This window comes from Neomonachus schauinslandi, chromosome 13, assembly GCF_002201575.2.
Source record: "Neomonachus schauinslandi chromosome 13, ASM220157v2, whole genome shotgun sequence".
NCBI classification, from domain to species: domain Eukaryota; kingdom Metazoa; phylum Chordata; class Mammalia; order Carnivora; family Phocidae; genus Neomonachus; species Neomonachus schauinslandi.
This window is the reverse complement of record NC_058415.1, coordinates 65584939-65605116: the sequence shown is the minus strand read 5'-3', so window position 1 is coordinate 65605116 and position 20178 is coordinate 65584939.

Genomic DNA, 20178 nt, shown 5'->3' with positions numbered 1-20178 from the left:
TCTCTGCCCTTTGTGCTTCTAAAACTGCCAGCCATTCCCAGTTCGCCCGTGTGACCCTGCCACTCCAGGTTTCCACCCCGGGGGCTGCCCTAAAGTCCTTTCCTCGCTGCTACCAGTCTGCGAGTCTGTGCCCCATCCTCAGAGCACGAGGCTGTCGCTCACCGGTGGTGTAGGATCCCCACGGCCAGGGACTCTCCCACTGCCATTTATCCTCCGATATCTGCCCACAGAATCAGGGCTCCCCTCTTTGTACCTCAAAACCAACCACCTGTGATATTCTGTTTGTAGAGATCCAGATCTTCTTACATCTCAGGCTGATTTCGTGGGTGCTCAGAGTGGTCTGGTAGATATCCAGCTCAATTCCGGGGACCAGTTGCAATAGGGTCCCCTACTCCTCCGCCATCTTTCCTTCCCCCCTTTTACTTAAGTCTTGACGGGCTGTCTTCCTTGGTAAACTAATTGAAGTCTTAACCTATACTATTGACAGGTGTTCTTTACCTTCTGTGTTATTTGCCTAAATAAAAGTGATCCTGCTTCTTATTAGAATAATTTTCTGTGCTTTATGTCACTCTTATTGTGTCTGTGATAGTGAAGAAACAAAAAACACAAAAAACTAAGGTTCTTCACTTATTGAAGAGCTAAGATACTTTACAATAGTATTACCTTTTATATGTATTTTTATTTCTTTTTATTATTAACATATAATGTATTATTTGTTTCAGGGGAACAGGTCTGTGATTCCTCAGTCTTACACAATACACAGAGCTCCCCACAATACATACCTTCCCCAATGTCCATCACTCAGCCACCCTATCCCTTTTATATGTATTTTTAAATGTTTTATTGCCATTTGATAAAATAGGTAACCAAGTGATTTCTCAGTCACTTGCAATTCTTTTTAAAAAAATTTTTAAAAACACTTTATTTAGAAACAAATAATACGTTATATGTTAATTTTTAAAAAAGATTTTATTTTTTTATTTGAAAGAGAGAGAAAGCACAGAGGGAGAGGAAAAGAGAGAAACAGACTCCCCGCTGAGCAGAGAGCTTGATTTGGGGCTTGTTCTCAGGATCCTGAGATCGTGAGCTGAGCCAAAGGCAGATGCTTAACCTACTGAACCACCCAGGCGCCCCAGTCACTTACATTTCTTAATCAGCCAAGTAAACAAATCTGTGAAAATATTTTTGAAATCTGCATTCACAAAATAAATTTAGAAAAAAATAAAATATTTTAGGATACCTATTACATGTAAAAATATCTTTGAAATTTTCCAGAAAGCTTCTGGAAAATCACAAATACATGTTTCTTTTCTTTCTTTTTTTTAACTTCAAAAAAAGAGAGATGTTAGAAATAATTAGGTTTGTCTCTGGATATTATATTATAGTGGAAAAGTTTCTATGTCTTCAAGGAAGGAAAAGAAATCTTTGCCAATCCCTTTCCTTTGTGGTCATGTTCTTGTTTCAGAGGTTTAGGTATGAATTAGTCTATAATTTTTGCTAATCTACCTACGCTATAGTTTATTTAGGGATAGTTACTCTAAAAGCATGTTTTTCAAACAACTTTAACTGTGATTCACAATACGTTTTCACATTTTGATGTAACACACACACTCATAAATATTCACCACTGAAAAAAACATTTTATGAAATACTACTAGCCTATACATTTGAGATATATTTCTATTCTAGTCCATTCTATATGCTGATTTGACTCAATTTAATTCTATTTTTTTTAGACAAAAACTGGTTGCAAGACACTAAACTGATTTGACAATCCACTATTGGGTTGTGAATTCTAGACTGAAAAACATTTCATCAAAGAAACTTTTTATTGATAATCTTACCTTTCCCTGTCATGCAAATTTTCATACTTTTTTTAACAATGAAAAGGTGGGGATAGTACATCAGCAACCAGTCTGTGACATCATGTCGTGCCTGTGATCTGTTTTTTCTTTTCCCTTACTACAGAGTGATAGAAGCAACCACATGATAAACCATAAGAAAGGCCATTTAAAATGTGGATCTAATCTGGACCAGCAGATCCAAGGGATTGTTTACTTTTCCTTTTCCTCTGGGCAACTCAGAGTAAAAGGAAAGTTACATGCTAAACTAATTTCAGACACTATGCACTCTTCTCCAGCAAATGAATCCATTAAAATCTAGGGAGCACCCGCTGACCTGTGCACATTGCTATTCAATGCTGACTCAATATTTTTAGGGAGAGAGTGGAACAAAAGCTTCTATTTTAATAATATCTACTAATCATGTGTCCTAGCAGCTGTTTTATTTTTGCTGACATAGCAGAGAAAACAGTACCTCATCCTTGGAAAGTATGAGCTTCTGTTGGAGAATTGTACAATTCCGAGTGTTCCTGAACTTTATGCATTTCTCAGAGCATGCCAAGACCAGCATGAAGTGCTCTCCTTTTCTTTCCCACTACGGGGTTCAGCACCTAAGTCTGTCTTCCTTTCTCTTCATTTGTATCACCACCCACTGTCATGTGACATTCCCCAGAGTGGCTGCCTGAAGATTTTTAATAAAAAGTGTTACTGAGAAGACAGACTTGAGCATAACACATTAAAATATAAATATGGCAACGTGACAATAATGTAAGGACTTTTTTTTTAACAGTTCTTGTAGTCATTATCCTAAGTGTCTTTTTTTTTTTTTTAAGATTTTATTTACCTATTTGAGAGAGACAGAAAGAGCATGAGCAGAGAGACAGAGAAGCAGACTCCCAACTGAGCAGGGACCCCAATGCGGGGCTCGATCCGAGGACCCTGTGATCATAACCCGAGCTGAAGGCAGATGCTTAAGTGACTGAGCCACCCAGGCGCCCCTATCCTAAGTTTCTTAATGGCAACAGGACGTTTACAAATGGCTTTCCAGTCTTCCTTTCTACTTTAAAGGGTAGAATACATCCACCCTTCTCCCTTAGTTCCTGGCTCTTTTCTGGATTGCTCACTCATATTTTATTTGTTCATCCTGAAATATCTACTGCAATTCATAGGTTTCATTTTGTATCCAAGTATCCACTTATGTCAAGTAAGTAGTTTTATTTCTGGGGACCACCAGTGTATTTCCCACATGACTGAACCCTATATATATTTACTACATCCTCATGAAATGTCTCATGGCTGTCTTTATTCACAATCATATTTTTATATTATCTTTGCTCTTTTCGTAACCACAAAGGTTAAAACTAGTGATTTCCTCAAATGCATTTTTCTTCAAATATAATCTTAAGTGGAAAAGCAATATATAAACCCAATAAAAAAGGAGCATTTCTTTTTGAGATCTCCTCAAAAAGAAAAGTTCTGGAGTCCATTCCTATACAGTCACCTCATCCCCAGTACATATCCCTATGGAATTCCTAAGACTTTGCAGCTGACCTAAAACCCACAAATACATATATGTGAGCACCCACATACTAATGTGTCTAAACAGATTCCATTGCTACTATGTGATATTAAAGCTTTTTTTTTAAAAAGAAGGCAAGATAAGACACATCAGTTTCTGGTTAGATATTTAATCACTACTACTCAATTTAAAATCACTACTAAATCACTACTAAATTGAAAGCTCACGAATAAAAACTTTATGGACCCACAAGGGACAATGAGAATAGGAGAGGGAGCTGCAGATGAAATATTTCTGCAAATCTTTGGAAGACAAAAACCAGATGGAGAAGTGATAGCTGAGCCTAGAAATCTAAAAAAAGAAAAACAAAGAAAAGCTACAGTTTAAGAACCTGAAGAGGCTTTGCCTAAGGATGATAGTAAAAATATTTCATGATCTGTATAGCATGGTCTCTACCAGTAAATTTATGTTGTATCTGGACTAGGTGAAAAGTACCAACCCTGAGAAAGCCAATGAAAATAAGCATTTCTAGTAAGTTTTCTTTATGGCAGTACCCACTGCCTTTGGCAGAGAGGTGTGAAGTATGGCCCAGAAAACTTGGGAGCTAGTTTTAAGTTTGTCTAGTGAGTGGTTACTTAATGTAGCACTTATATGTGCTAATAAGCACATTCTTGGTGCTTTACAGAAAATAGAGTTTTACTTCTATAATAGAACCTAAGAGTAGAATATTAATGTTATCTCTTTACAGCTAAGGAAACTGAGGCACAGAAAATTTAACTTGCTCACGGTCACCCATATAGTAAGTGGGGGTACTATGATTCAAACCCGGGGCAGTCTGTCTCCGTTCTCTTAATGACTGATACGTTGCCTCCTTTTTTCTCAGAATTTGAATTGAAAAGGCTATTTCTAAGGGAATTTATGCATAGCAGAAAGTAGAGTCCAAGGAAGGAGCTGAAAACAAAGGGATTGAGTTAATTTCTTTACTCTGAATCGCGTGGCCTTTAGACCCACTTTGTTCTCAGGATAATGGCATGGACATATTACCTCCTCCCACCTCAATATGAACACGCATACTGACAGGGGATTGGAGGATGTGTGTCCAAAGAAACAAAACATCTTAAGAGGAAAGATGCTCACGTGCAATTCAGGGAGTCTCATGGGGAAAAAGTCAGATATTAAGTAGACCATCAATTAACAATCCTCACCTTATCAAACTTTATTGACTTATCCTTAAATTAAAAAGACCAGAAAAATTCCACTAAGAATTTGAGGAATAGTTTCAATATGAAGAAGATACTACCAATCCTATTAATTGTTTTAATTACTCAGAATGAGATAGATGAAGCCAAAGACAACAATTAGTAATATCCTCAAAATGATGTTGTATCTACAAACAAGATCTGAATTCTATGACACAGGTATTTTAAGAAAACAAGAAACAGCTCTTAAAAAATAAAAATACATGAGAAATTTTAAGATTTCAGTAAATGGGTTGAAATATAAATTGAGTTGAGGTCTCAGAAAGTAAAACACAACAGCAAAGTGATCAAACAGAAGACCCAAACATAAGAACAACTCTCCTGAACTCTTATTTCCATTTGTTAACCCATATATGTTCTTGCACTTTCTTTGTGGACCAACACATGCATAAAAATAATTTCAGTATAATCTTATGCTTTCTAAATCCTCTCCCCACTTTTGTTTTCTATTCTATTGCTTAGGCTAAGATTTTCAGTACAATGTTGAATAGTAAGAACAATAAGATAAATCCTTACTATCTTTCTCATTTTAATAGTAATGTTTTCTGATATGTCATTTGCAAATATCTTTTCCCATTCTGTCAGTTGTCTTTTCGTTTTGTTAACTGTTTCCTTTGCGGTGCAAAAGTTTTTTATCTTGATGAAGTCCCAATAGTTCATTTTTACCCTTGCTTCCCTTGCCTTTGGCGGTGTTTGTAGGAAGAAGTTGCTGCAGCTGAGGTCGAAGAGGTTGCTGCCCATGTTCTTCTCTAGGATTTTGATAGACTCCTTCTCACATTTAGGTCTTTCATCCATTTGGAGTCTATTTTTGTGTGTGGTGTAAGGAAATGGTCCAGTTTCATTCTTCTGCATGTGGCTGTCCAATTTTCTCAACACCATTTGTTGAAGAGAATGTCTTTTTTCCATTGGACAATCTTTCCTGGTTTGTCAAAGATTCATTGACCATAGAGTTGAGGGTCAATTTCACAGAAGAAAGAGAAATTAAGGAGTCGATCCCATTTACAATTGCATCCAAAACCATAAGATACCTAGGAATAAATCTAATCAAAGAGGCAAAGAATCTGTACTCAGAAAACTATAAAATACTCATGAAAGAAATTGAGGAAGACACAAAGGAATGGAAAAACGTTCCATGCTCATGGATTGGAAGAACAAATATTGTGAAGATGTCAATGCTACCTAGAGCAATCTACACATTTAATGCAATCCCTATCAAAATACCATCAACCTTTTTTTCAAAGAAATGGAATAAATAATCCTAAAATTTGTATAGAACCAGAAAAGACCCCAAATAGCCAGAGGAATGTTGAAAAAGAAAAGCAAAGCTGGTGGCATCACAATTCTGGACTTCAAGCTCTATTACAAAGCTGTCATCATCAAGACAGTATGATTCCAAAGAAGACATCCAAATGGCCAACAGACACATGAAAAAGTGCTCAACATCGCTTGGCATCAGGGAAATCCAAATCAAAACCTCAATGAGATACCACCTCAACCAGTCAGAATGGCTAAAATTAACAAGTCAGGAAACAACAGATGTTGGCAAGGATGCGGAGAAAGGGGAACCCTCCTTCACTGTTGGTGGGAATGCAAGCTGGTACAGCCACTCTGGAAAACAGTATGGAGGTTCCTCAAAAAGTTGAAAATAGAGCTACCATATGATCCAGCAATTGCACTACTGGGTATTACCCTAAGGATACAAATGTAGTGATCCGAAAGGGTATGTGCACCCCAATGTTTATAGCAGCAATGTTCGCAATAGCCAAACTATGGAAAGAGCCAAGATGTCCATCAACAGATGAATAGATAAAGAAGATGTGGTGTATATATATACGATGGAATATTATGCAGCCATCAAAAGGAATGAAATCTTGCCATTTGCAACAACGTGGATGGAACTAGAGGGTATTATGCTGAGCGAAATAAGTCAATCAGAGAAAGATATGTATCATATAATATCACTGATAAGAGGAATCCTTAATCTCAGGAAACAAACTGAGGGTTGTTGTATGGTGGGGGGTGGAAGGGATGGGGTGGCTGGGTGACAGACATTGGGGAGGGTATGTGCTATGGTGAGTGCTGTGAATTGTGTAAGACTGTTGAATCACAGACCTGTACCTCTGAAACAAATAATACATTATATGTTAAAAAAAAAAGAAGATAGTAGGAAGGGAAAAATGAAGGGGGGGGAAATTGGAGGGGGAGATGAACCATGAGAGACTATGGACTCGGAGAAACAAACTGAGGGTTCTAGAGGGGAGGGGGGTGGGGAGATGGGTTAGCCTGGTGATGGGTATTAAAGAGGGCATGTATTGAATGGAGCACTGGGTGTTATATGCAAACAATGAAAAATGGAACACTACATCAAAAAAAATTAATTAATTAAAAAAAATAGTAGTGTTTTCAAAATAAGCCTGTATGCTAACATTTGTAATATATTATTTTTGATTAAATAAATCATATTATATTCTTACTTTTCAGAAAATTTAATAATAAAAGACTGTTTAATTTTATAAAAGGCTCAGAATTTCTCCTTTTAAGCATATTAAGATGCTGAATTATATAAGCAAATTTTCTAATATTGAAAATTCTTTCACTCTTAGGATAAACTCTGCTTATGCATATTCTAAATGTTAGAATTATTAACTTTTATAAGTATATTGATGGATTCAGTTTGATATTTATAGCACTCAATTTTATTTAAGATTTTTCATATTTATTTTGATAAAGGAAATTATCTACAACTTTTCCCTAACTTGGCTGTATTTGTTGGATGTTACCAAATATATGATAGAATTATGAACTATGTGGGGTAGTACCATTATTATTAGTAGTAAGAACACAAGGTTCACTCTCTTAGAAAATTTTAAGTATATAATAGTGTTATAAGCTATAGGCACTATACTTTATAGTAGATCTCTGGAACTTAACTTTACACAACTGAAACTTCGTATCCTTTGACCATTGTCTCTCCATTTTCCCTTCCTTCTATTCTATTCTCTACTTCTATGAATCTATTTTAGGTTCCACAATTAAGTAAGATCATACAGTATTTGTCCTTCTCTGTGTAGCTTATTTCACTTAACTTATGTCCTCCAGGATTATTATTCAGCCTTAAAAAAAAAGAAGGAAATCCTGTCATTTGATCTTTAAAAATTTTAATTATTGTATTTCATATATGTCTGCCTTTGATTCATAGCTCCTTTTTTGTCTTTATAATTGCTTCCAATTGGTCTATCATTTACATTTTATCAGAAAAAATAAATTTTCCTTTTTTTTCTAGCATTAGTTTTAGTCATGCACTTTGGTATGTTTTTACACATTTATTTGTTTGAGAGAGATTTTGTTCTCTTCTCCACAAAGTGGGTTTGAATTTGCTTTTTAAAATCCAGTTTCTAAGTGTGAAAGTTCATTGATTTTAAACATGTCTGCTTTTCTGTTAAAGCATTTTGTACTATAACTTTTCTCTTAAGCACCTGTTTAAGTGCATCCCACAAATTTTGTAACATGTGTTTTCATTTTCATTCAAATCAAATTCTAATTTCCTTATTACTTTTTCTCATGGGTTATTTATAAGTATGCCATTTAATTTCTAAATATATGAGGATTTTCCATATATTATTCTGTTATTGGCTTTTAGATAATACTGTTGTCAGAGAACATACTTTGCATGGCTTAAATTTTTTAAAACTTATTAAGGTTTTCTGACCTAGAATATGGTCTAACTTTGTGGCTGTTTCATGTACACTTGAAAAGAATATATATTTGGTTTTTGTTCAGTGGAGGACTCTATAAATGGTAGTTATGTCAAATTGTTTGATAGTGTTTTTCAGGTCTTCTATATCCTTAAAAGATTTTCTCTCTCTATTCATTCTATCAGTTACTGAGAAGAGCATTAATATCTCCAACCATAATTGTGGATACGTCTACTTCTCCTTTCTATTAATTTTATTTCATGTGTTTTGAAGCTGTGTTATTAAGTGAATTCCCATTCAAGATTTTTATGTGTTCTTGTTAAAATGAACTTTTTTTGGTAAGTTTTTTTCTTTTTTTCATAGCAATTTTCCTTGTTCTGAAGTGTACTTTGATACTAAGATAGCCACTCAAACTTCCTTTTGATTAATGTTTGTTCAGGATATATTTTTTCATTGTTCTTTTAACCTATCAGTGTTTTTTTTTTTTAAAGATTTTATTTATTCATGAGAGACAGAGAGAGAGAGAGAGAGAGAGGCAGAGGGAGAAGCAGGCTTCCCGCGGAGCAGGGACCCCGATGTGGCACTTGATCCCAGGACCCTGGGATCATGACCTGAGCCGAAGGCAGATGCTTAACCATCTGAGCCACCCAGGCGCCCAACCTATCAGTGTTTTTCTATTTAAAAACACTTTCTTTCATACAATTACATAGATGTTTTCTAAAACATTCTATGAACAATCTCTTATCTTTGTCTTTTGTCTTTTATTAATATGTTGACTGTTTATATTTAATGTAATTATTGATATGTTTAGACTAAATCTTACCATTTAGCTCATTGTTTCTATTTATTCTACCCCTCCTTTTTCTTTTGTTTTTCTCTGCTGGCTTTTGGATTAATTACATATTTTCCATTATGTAGAAATTTTGTCTCCATTACTGGTTCAATATTTATACTTCTTTTTTTAAAGACTAGGGTTACAACAGACATCTTTAATTAATCACCATCTACCTTCAAATAATGTTAAATCAGAGAGTATTAAACTTTATACAACATACTTGCAATTCTTCCCTTGTCTTCTCTTATTATCGTCTTCTATTATCTACATTTTACTTTAACATATGATATAAACCCAAACTACATAGGTATTATTATTGCTTTATATTGTCTATTTCAATAGAAGAGAGAATACTTTACATGTATGTTCATTTTACTATTTCTGGGTACATATTTTATATATATATTTGATCTTAGTTTCTGTGTAGTACATTGTTTCTGCAAAGGAACTTCCTTTAACATACCTTATATTGAAGGTCTGCTAGTAATACAATTTCTTTGCTTTTGTTGGTCTAAAAACGTTTTTATTTGACCTCCATTTTTGAATAGTATTTTTGCTCTGTATAGGATTCTGGGTTGGCAACTTGTTTTTTCTTCTTTCAAACCTTTAAACGTGTCATTATACTGTCTTTTGGCTTACATAGTTTCCAACACAATAATTCTCATTCTTGTTCTTCTGTATATAATGTGTCTTTTTTCTTTGGCTGCCTTCAAGATTTTTTCTTTATTTTTGTTTTTCAGCAGTTTAAATATGATAGGTGTGTTTTCAGAGGAGAATATTTGTCCTATTTGGTGGTTCTCTGAGCTTATTGGATCTGTAGTTTAATTTCTTTTATCCATAATTAAATTTTTGTTGTTGTGGTTGTCTCTTCCTTTTTGGGGGATTGTAAGTAAATGTTTGCTAAGCCATTTGATCTTGCTCCATAGCTCTTGATTTGTTTTTTTTTTTTTTTTTTAAATAACTTTGTGTTTCAGTCTTGGTTATTTCTTCTTCTTTTGATATTCTCTGATTTTTTTTGCTTAGGCCATGTCTAGTCCACTTATGAGTCCATCAAAGGCATTTTCACCTCTAATATCATGCTTTTTATCTTCAGAATATCTATTTGTTTCTTTCTAATGGAGTCTCTATCTCTGCTGAAAATTCCCATATATTCATGTAATGACATTCACTTTTTCCAAAATAATGTTTCCATATTAATCAGAGCTAATTTGAATTTCCTCTATGATAGTTCCTATAAGTGGGCCATTTTTGGGAGTCTGGTTCTATTGATGACTCTGTCTTCTGAAAACGAGCTGTTTTTCTTCTTTTCCTTGTGATTTTTATTGAACTACTATCATTGATTGCAGAACAGATTTTAAAATATATGGCATTTATGCCTGGAAATGGGCATACTTCTTTTCAACATACTTTTGCTAATGTTTTGTATGTGGAGACAATACAGTCAGAAGTTGCACTGGGTTTTGTTTAGTTTAAACTGTTACTATGGATACCTTTAAGCAGTGCTGACTTCAATTTCTTAATGTCCCTGCCCAGCATTTGAACTTTGGCAATTTGTTAAGTATTTTAGCTAAAATATTCTTGTCTGCTTATACGGCACTTGACATTTCTTCCTTGTGGTTTGCTTCAGGGAAGCCACTGCTTTCTGTCTCTTCCTAGACTTTCAGCTGCTAGGTTGTCTTGAGACAACATAGTCAGCTATCTTATGAGTTCAAGAATAGTTATGATTTTATAGATTACCTGGTGTTTTCTTATTGTTAGGGTGGCAACAACACTACTTATAATTTTTTACATTGTTAAGTGGAAGTGAAACTACTCTATCCAGTGATTACTGTGTTTTGACATTGCCTTCTGAGATCACTAAGCCAAAACCAAAACTAGTACTATCGGCCCCGTTCAGGAGTCAGTGGCTGTAGTCAACTTGGCTCAGTTACAGAGGTAAGGACATCCCTGTTTTTTTCCAACTTTCTACAAACCCACATGGAAGAATTCTTATTCTTCCCTCAGCTTATTTTAATGAGACCATCTGTAGTTTCTCATCAGACTTTGGGCATACCATCCTTATCATTCTACAGGGTTAGAGTTTCTGACTTCTTTGGCCTGCTTCTGAGCCTGGAGATGGGGTCTTCAGCTTCAATCTTGGTTCCACACCTATCTAAAATAGCCAATAAAATAGTACCTCTAGGGAAGTGCAATGTTCTAAGTAAAGAAAACCATCTTGGTTTTGGAAGACCTGGATTCACAGTCTGTCTCCACCAGTGGTAAGATGTAGAAAATACATTCCTCATATAATTTGAAATATGTATTTTAGTTGGTTGCATTTAGATCAGTCTTGAAAATTAAGGATGACGCATTTGACATATAATGTTACACAGTATCTGCAAATCAATAAGGATTAAAGATAAACTAGACATAATTAGATAAATAGTATTTCAAAACAATATTCCCATTTACTTACAAAACGTTTCATGTGCCCTCATAGTCTTGGGAATCATTTGGATTAATATCTTCGTTTTAATAATGAGGCTATGGGGACATAATAAGTGACAAGCTACTAAGAGACAGACTGAGATACAAACACAAGTGTTTCCAACTCTACCTTCATGTATTTCTTCTATTACAAAATGATGTCTCCTTAAAAATGTGACTATACATTGCCATACAGCACGTAGCCTCTATTACATGGCTCCACAAAGAACAGGAAACCCTTTCAATCACTACAAAATAATTCAGTGCTTTCTGTCAGAGTGTAAAAAAGATTTTCTCGCCTCATTGTTTAGCTTAAAACTTGCTGAACTGACAGAGGAATGATGGAAATGGCTGATATGGATGCTTTTAAAACACGGATGGTGCAAAAAGGAAAATGGAAACATGGGCTGTCTGTAGCAGAACAGAACCCAGGAATACTGGTAAAAAATCAATTATCTCAGGGGCGCCTGGGTGGCTCAGTCTATTAAGCATCTGCCTTTGGCTCAGGTCATGATCCCATGGTCCTGGGATGGAGACTGCATCAGTATCCCTGCTCAGTGGGGGAGTCTGCTTCTCCCTCTCCCTCTGCCATCCCCCATGCCCTCTCTCTTTCAAATAAATAAAATCTAAAAAAAGTCGATTATCTCAGCAGGGTTATTGAAGCTGAGCATGCAAAGTGCAAGTTGATAATGAAAGTCTGCTGCTTTGGATAACACAGACACCTGAGGGTTTATAGTTACCTATAAACAGTATGTAATCCTATATTTTGTCTCAAGAAATAAGCCTGGCATGTCTCCTTGCTGTATCTTTAGGCAGCAGGACTTGAGGGGCATTGGCAAGTGGGTTTTTCAACAGCTTTAATTTTACTCCCCAACTTCTTAGAAAGTGTAAATCTCTGCAGGGTACTACTGCCCCCATTTTGTTTCTGCTAGCTCTTTCTCATTGGAGTCTCTCCATTTTCCTGTCACTTTCCATGTTTACTCACAAGGCCTGAAGCAACTTCAAAGCAATGGGTCAAGCCTCGATGAGCAAAAGGAGTTTCATTTTCTTAAAAACTTCATTCTATAAGCATCTTACCCTTTAGAAAAATTAGGTAGTTGTTAGAAATACATATTTTAATTTTACTTTTTGGTTTGCTAGGCTTCTTTCTAAATAATTCATTACATGTTACAAAATCTGTTAATAAATTTGATATCAATGTATATTTAACTTTTTTTGGTTGTAGGAAAAAAATTAAGAGCAAAGCCTATCAGTATTGAAATGTTAAGAGTTTGAGGAATTTAAAAAAATAATCTTGTGTTTAGAGTTTCAAAGTCTTTTCACATGTTATCTTATTTTAACATATGTGGGGATTCGTGAAGTTCATTTCAATAATCTGTTTTTCAAACAACTAATTATTGTAGAAGTGGGATTAAATCCACTTCTCTAGCCTTATGTTCTATTAGGCCCAAATATTTCCTATTTCTAATTCTTGACCTAATTTTACTCTATAACAAGAGAAAACCTTATTTCTTCACTTTAAATTTAAGGTTAGAATTATATGGAAGCAAATCAGGCCAAATATACCAAGAAAAATGAGTCAGTGATGTGCCTCAAAGGACGCCTATATCTAAAAAATTTGAGTTTAAAGAAACCATTCCCCCCAGTCACATATAATCACATATGATTTTCCCTATGTGTATAAAGCTAGACATTTAATAAAGGCAACTGCATCTTCCACATTTGTCCTGTTCAATACAGAGTATTATTTACAATTTTTAGAAGGTACTTATAAGACATTCAGGCTCAGCAATCTGGGTTTTTGATTTATCTGAAAGGCAACTAAAGGTAGTTAAATTGGTTTTTCCTTGGGCTTGCTTTAAGTCCCAAGTCCACTCAGGTTAGCAATAATAGCTTTATGTAGCTCTCAGAACTTGGGTCAGACTCTTCTGACACTTTGGGTACAGATATGCCCACAGGCATACGATCCCACATGCGAAGCCAGCTATAATACATATGATAATAGGAAAAGTTGTATCCACCACTTTACTAGCAGGAAGCATTTATATTTGTGCATAATATTTCTCATGAGGTTTGGTAGGGAGCATGATGAGAATAACTTTCTACATTTTTATTAATGACTTCACACTTTAGAATACCTAAAAGCAAGAAGTTCAAGCTTTCTGACCTAAAGCAGCCACACAGAACAACAGCTAAGGTAACTGCTTTCAGTAAGGGATCAAACCTTAGCGACAGCTTTGATGTCAGCTTATTCGCTGAGGTACAGATAATAGTGCTCACGGCACTTTTTATATCTCAGGGTATGTTATTGAGGTCCACAGTTCATACTGCAAAAATAATTTGCCAAGATATCTTTGATCATTTTTATACATTTCCAGTTTTGGAGAAATGCTGTGCTTCCATCATATGTCCTGGTTTAGGTAAAGATCTTACCGCTCAATTTCATAAACCATTCTTGATTTCTTAAGTTACTTGTTAACTATTTGGGAAACCTTCAATGCTATTACTTCAGAAAGCCTTGGGGATTTCAGCTTCCTAAACAAGAACAAACTACTCCATTTAGTCACTGCAGGTTTTTATTACTTTAAATCTCTATTGTCCATGAAGAGTTAATCCATAAATTTACACAAGAAACCATAGCTATTCCTGTACCCCATGCCTGACTCTCTTATTTAGGCTAGCTGAGATCCGAACGCTTCAACAAGCATAATGGGAGGCAGAAAATGGTGTGAAAATATATTAAAATATAGAGATATTTACTTGAACTTGTTGTTTAGTAACCAGAAATTAAAATAATTTGAACAGATCTTGGGTGAAAGAAGAGAAAGTTTGAGAGCTGTTAATGTTAATTCATCTGCTCTGAAAGATCCGAGATAATACCAGATACATAGATTGTTATAAAACTCTTGTTTGATGTAAAATATTTCTTATTCTTTAAATTTAATGATTTGCTCAGAGTGATAAACACTGTAATTTAATTCTGTTTACTGAAGGTATTCAAATAGATGATATGGAATTTGTTATGACCAAACGAATCATGATTCTTCAAACATCTGCCAACTAACACAGTGGGTAGAAAATTCCTCTCAGAGAGGAGGTGCTGTATCAATAACCAAAAAGTAAAATGCCACATTATATTTAGATGATAATTTTTAGAGCATTTCTAAATACTTCAGTGATGTGACCCTCAAACCAGCCCTTTAAGGTAAGCAAATGTCATGAGAATATGAATGCAATGGTATGATACCTTTCCCAAATGAAAGTTAAGATTACCCTTTAAAAATGAGATTGGGGAGAATACAAATGCAATGCATGAGATCATTCTGCTTCAGAAATGACACAATCCATGAGGCTGCCTGTGATTGTATTATCAAAGACCTCAGAAAATACTAAAAATTTAATCAAGGATGTCCTGTCTGCACACAATTAGGATGCATGAGGCTGCAATGCCATCTTAACAAAGCAAGGCTCTGTGGTTACAGGGTGAGGGGGTCCACAAGAAGTTCACAAATGCAAGGTCCAGTGAGCAGAAAATCATGGTATACTTGCACCAGTATGCCTGGAAGAGGCTTCCCTGATGAACGAGCACAAATATTTATTTGTGGGTCTCTCCTTGAGTCAGATTGGATGCATCAGGCTAACATTATTTGATCCCACAGGCAGTCAAAGTCATCCAACTTACATCTCTTGCTCTGTTTCCATGTTAACAGGACGACATCCTATTTCAATAATAAATTTGCTTGACCTGTATGTTTCCAGTGGGAAGGGAAGACACTTATCAGTCAAGTAGATTATGTAGGTCTGTTTAGAAATGATAAAATTATGATGCATTTTGGGAAGATGGCAATGTAAACTCATTTTGGTTACTTGGCAATAAAAACTTTTCCATTAAGAAGATCTAACTCTCCCACTCCAGAGTCCTATTGAAATGAGTACTCACTATAAAATAGTAAAAGGAAAACAAGCATCACTGGAAAGTGGGAAAGCTGCTATGAACATGTTACAAACTTCATATATTCATGCTACTTTAATTTATTATATGCTCACTAGAGGCCAGGTATTCTCTAAGGGCTTGCAATATATCAACAAGTGAAAGACACAAAAATCCTTACCCTTATGTAGTTTACATTTTAATTGGAGGATTATGAAAATAATGGTAAACACAAAATAAGTAAATAATATATTAGAGTCGTTTGGCAAAAGAAAAACTCAAGCAGGGTAAGCGGGGTTGCGAATCTTGAGAGTAAGAAGAAAATTTCTGGTATTCAATAGGGAGACAAACGTAGATGATTTCATTGAGAAGGTGAAAGCTGAGCAGAAATTTAAGAGGGCAGGGCATTAGGCAAACAGATAACTACGAGAACTGCATATCTGCCAGAGGGAACAGCTAGACTGAAGGTCCTAGGTGAGTATACATTGAAGGCTTTCTCATATATGGATACCATGGCTCAGACTGGGTGCAAACAACGGAAGAGACTGCTGGCACTACTCCCCTTGCCCACTCAAAGCAGTGCAGGTAACTGGAGAAGAATCTAGTGGGTGGCCACTAACCCTCCATGACTTACAGTGTCATGGAAGAGGCAACAACAGTAACAGCAGAGGAGGATTTCTTATCCTCAGTTCCAAAAACCTCTTTTAAATAGATTTACTCAAAGAACGAAGAGAAAGGAGTATTTCTTACTTCTATTCAGTAAGAGTTCAATAATAATTGGTTAGTTCTTGGATATATTCAATTAAGCATTCATGGAAAAAAGAAAACTTTAAAATTAATAAAACTTGCATTGAGATAATTCTGCTACAAATTTAGTGATTTTAGCCTGTGCTTTCCACATGGATCCACCTTCTGGAATGTGAATAAATGATCAAAGAAAAATAAGAACATTTATGTCAGCCAGGAAAGCATGAAGGGTTTTTGAGGAATCTCTGAAAAACTTAGAACAGGCAAGAATGGTTGAAAAAGAAAAGCAAAGTGGGTGGCATCACAATTCTGGACTTCAAGCTCTATTACAAAGCTGTAATCATCAAGACAGTATGGTACTGGCACAAAAACAGACACATAGATCAATGGAACAGAATAGAGAGCCCAGAAATGGACCCTCAACTCTATGGTCAACTCATCTTTGACAAAGCAGGAAAGAATGTCCAATGGAAAAAAGACAGTCTCTTCAACAAATGGTGCTGGGAAAATTGGACAGCCACATGCAGAAGAATGAAACTGGACCATTTCCTTACACCACACACAAAAATAGACTCAAAATGGTTGAAGCAACTTCTTCCTAGAAACATCTCCAAAGGCAAGGGAAGCAAGGGCAAAAATGAACTATTGGACTTCATCAAGATAAAAAGCTTTGCAGAGCAAAGGAAACAGTCAACAAAACCAAAAGACAACTGACAGAATGGGAGAAGATATTTGCAAATGACATATCAGATAAAGGGCTAGTATCCAGAATCTATAAAGAACTTATCAAATTCAACACCCAAAGAACAAATGATCCAATCAAGAAATGGGCAGAAGACATGAACAGACATTTTTCCGAAGAAGACATCCAAATGGCCGACACATGAAAAAGTGCTCAACATCGCTCGGCATCAGGGAAATCCAAATTAAAAACTCAATGAGATACCACCTCACACCAGTCAGAATGGCTAAAATTAACAAATCAGGAAATGACAGATGTTGGCGAGGATGTGGAGAAAGGGGAACCCTCCTTCACTGTTGATGGGAATACAAGCTGGTGCAGCCACTCTGGAAACCAGTATGGAGGTTCCTCAAAAAGTTGAAAATAGAGCTACCATATGACCCAACAGTTGCACTACTGGGTATTTACCCCAAAGATACAAATGTAGTGATCCGAAGGGGTACATGCACCCCGATGTTTATAGCAGCAATGTCCACAATAGTCAAACTATGGAAAGAGTCAAGATGTCCATCAACAGATGAATGGATAAAGAAGATGTGGTATATATACATACAATGGAATATTATGCAGCCATCAAAAGGAATGAAATCTTGCCATTTGCAACAACGTGGATGGAACTGGAGGGTATTATGCTAAGCGAAATAAGTCAATCAGAGAAAGATATGTATCATATGATATCATTGATATGAGGAATTTTTAATCTCAGGAAACAAACTGAATGTTGCTGGAATGGTGGGGGGTGGAAGGGATGGGGTGGCTGGGTGACAGACATTGGGGAGGGTATGTGCTATGGTGAGTGCTGTGAATTGTGCAAGACTGTTGAATCACAGACCTGTACCTCTGAAACAAATAATACATTATACGTTAAAAAAAAAGGAAGATAGTAGGAAGGGAAAAATGAAGGGGGGGAAATTGGAGGGGGAGATGAACCATGAGAGACTATGGACTCGGAGAAACAAACTGAGGGTTCTAGAGGGGAGGGGGGTGGGGAGATGGGTTAGCCTGGTGATGGGTATTAAAGAGGGCATGTACTGAATGGAGCACTGGGTGTTATATGCAAACAATGAATCATGGAACACTACATCAAAAACTAATGATGTAATGTATGGTGATTAACATAACATAATAAAATATATATATATATAAACCTGGGAAAAAAGAGAATGGTTTAAAGAGTCATTCAACCCATATGATTCACCAAGATGGAAAATTAATATGAGGTCTGGAGAAGGAAAAGCTGAGGATCAAGGCTGATTGAGGGGCAGCTGGTAGAGAGCACATAACCTGTTTCCATGTATATCTCAATTTATCTGGTGTAGACACAAAGAAGTTTGTTAACACTATCTGCTAGAATACATCGGAAAGAATTGGCAACTGTTGCCAATTTAAAAAATAGTGAGGGGCGCCTGGGTGGCTCAGTCGTTAAGCATCTGCCTTCGGCTCAGGTCATGGTCCCAGGGTTCTGGGATTGAGCCCCACATCGGGCTCCCTGCTCAGCAGGAAGCCTGATTCTCCCTCTCCCACTCCCCCTGCTTGTGTTCCCTCTCTCTCTCTGTCTCTGTCAAAATAAATTTAAAAAATCTTTAAAAAATAAAAAAAAAAGTAGTGAAATAACAACAACAAAATACTTCAATAGAGAACATGCATACTACAGTGAAACTCTTTCCCCTTCTTCTAAATATGGATCTCTGGTGAACAGAAATAGATTCATCATAATCCTTGGTTTGTTATATATTGACATCATTGGCCTGTGCAAAGGCCTTTTTATTTACTTGATCATGTATTTATTTTTAGTAATATAACAAGTACCCTTAAAATCACCACTGAAGCCAAAAATGAACAATAATATTAACTTACTTCTAAGTCGTCCTCCTCTAGTTTGTCTCCTTGCTTCTCTCTAGACTGGATAACTATATTAAATTTTATGCTTGCCTTTTGTTTTTTTTTTTTAAAAGAGTTATCACATGTATACATATAATCAATATATTTAGTTTTGCTTGATTTTTAATTTCATAACAGGGAATGAGGTAATACAGTCTTCTGGATCTTGCTTTTTTGACTTATTGAATTATGAAGACTTGACCATAGTTTCTTTGGAGGATCTGCAGCTGCCTTAGCACAGCTAGGTTCTCTGATCCAGGTGAAGCAATCTCTGGCTGATTTTTGTGGCCTCCCTACAACCTCTGCACCAGCTTCTGCTCTTGATGGTACAGTACTATTCATGGCTTCGTATTTCTAGGTGTTCCCATATTGGCAGACTCCCTTCTAGGTGACTGCTTTTGTCAAAAAAATGACATGGTAAAAATTAAAATGGTAAAAATTAAAACCAAATCAGTAAAATAGTAAGAGTTTATTGTGCACAAGAGAATAGTCTGCAAACTGAGTCTTCAAATCCAAAACCAATATAAATCTCAGAGGCATGACATTACAGGATGGCTTATAAAGTGAAAAAGAAGTTGTTTAACCTTTATAATGACTGGTTATTACGATGAGGGTTTTCCAGAGAGCAGGGAATTAGTTAAAAGTGATTATCCTACACCATTTCAGGAAGATGACTTAAGTTTCTTTTATCATTATCAGAGGCATTTACAAGAAATAATCTAGGTTTTGCTAGATTTTATTTTGCTTACCTGGTTTAAATGGTTTTTTTTCTGCTTGGGAAATTTTCAGGCCTGGTGTCCATTTAACTTTACTTTAACACTATAAAGATAGCTCAAGCCAAGGTACTTTCTCCTCAGGGGCCACCTGGCCCATGTAAACTTCTGAATGTTGGGAGTTAATTCCCAGCTGCTTGCCCTAAGCCATTTATGTAACTGCTCCAGCCAGGTCTTGCCTGAAGAATTCCCAGGAGGGACAGAAGCAACTTCTTGATGTTCAGGGACTGGATACTTCCAAATTCCTTACTCACCCAAGGGCCTTCACTGAGCCCTTTCTGCTATAGTAGTGAGTACTCAAATGTTTCTGCAGTTTATCAGGCAACCAGTGGGGATTCAGATCAGCTCCCCTTCTTGCAGGCACTCCAGTCTCTCCAAGAGCCCTTCCCATTTCACTTGAAGAGTAGGAAAGCAGCTCTCGGTCTTCTAGGAAGTGAGGGGAAAGGCTACAGAGCTCCCCCTAAAGGCAACTCACTGCTCAAAAGAATG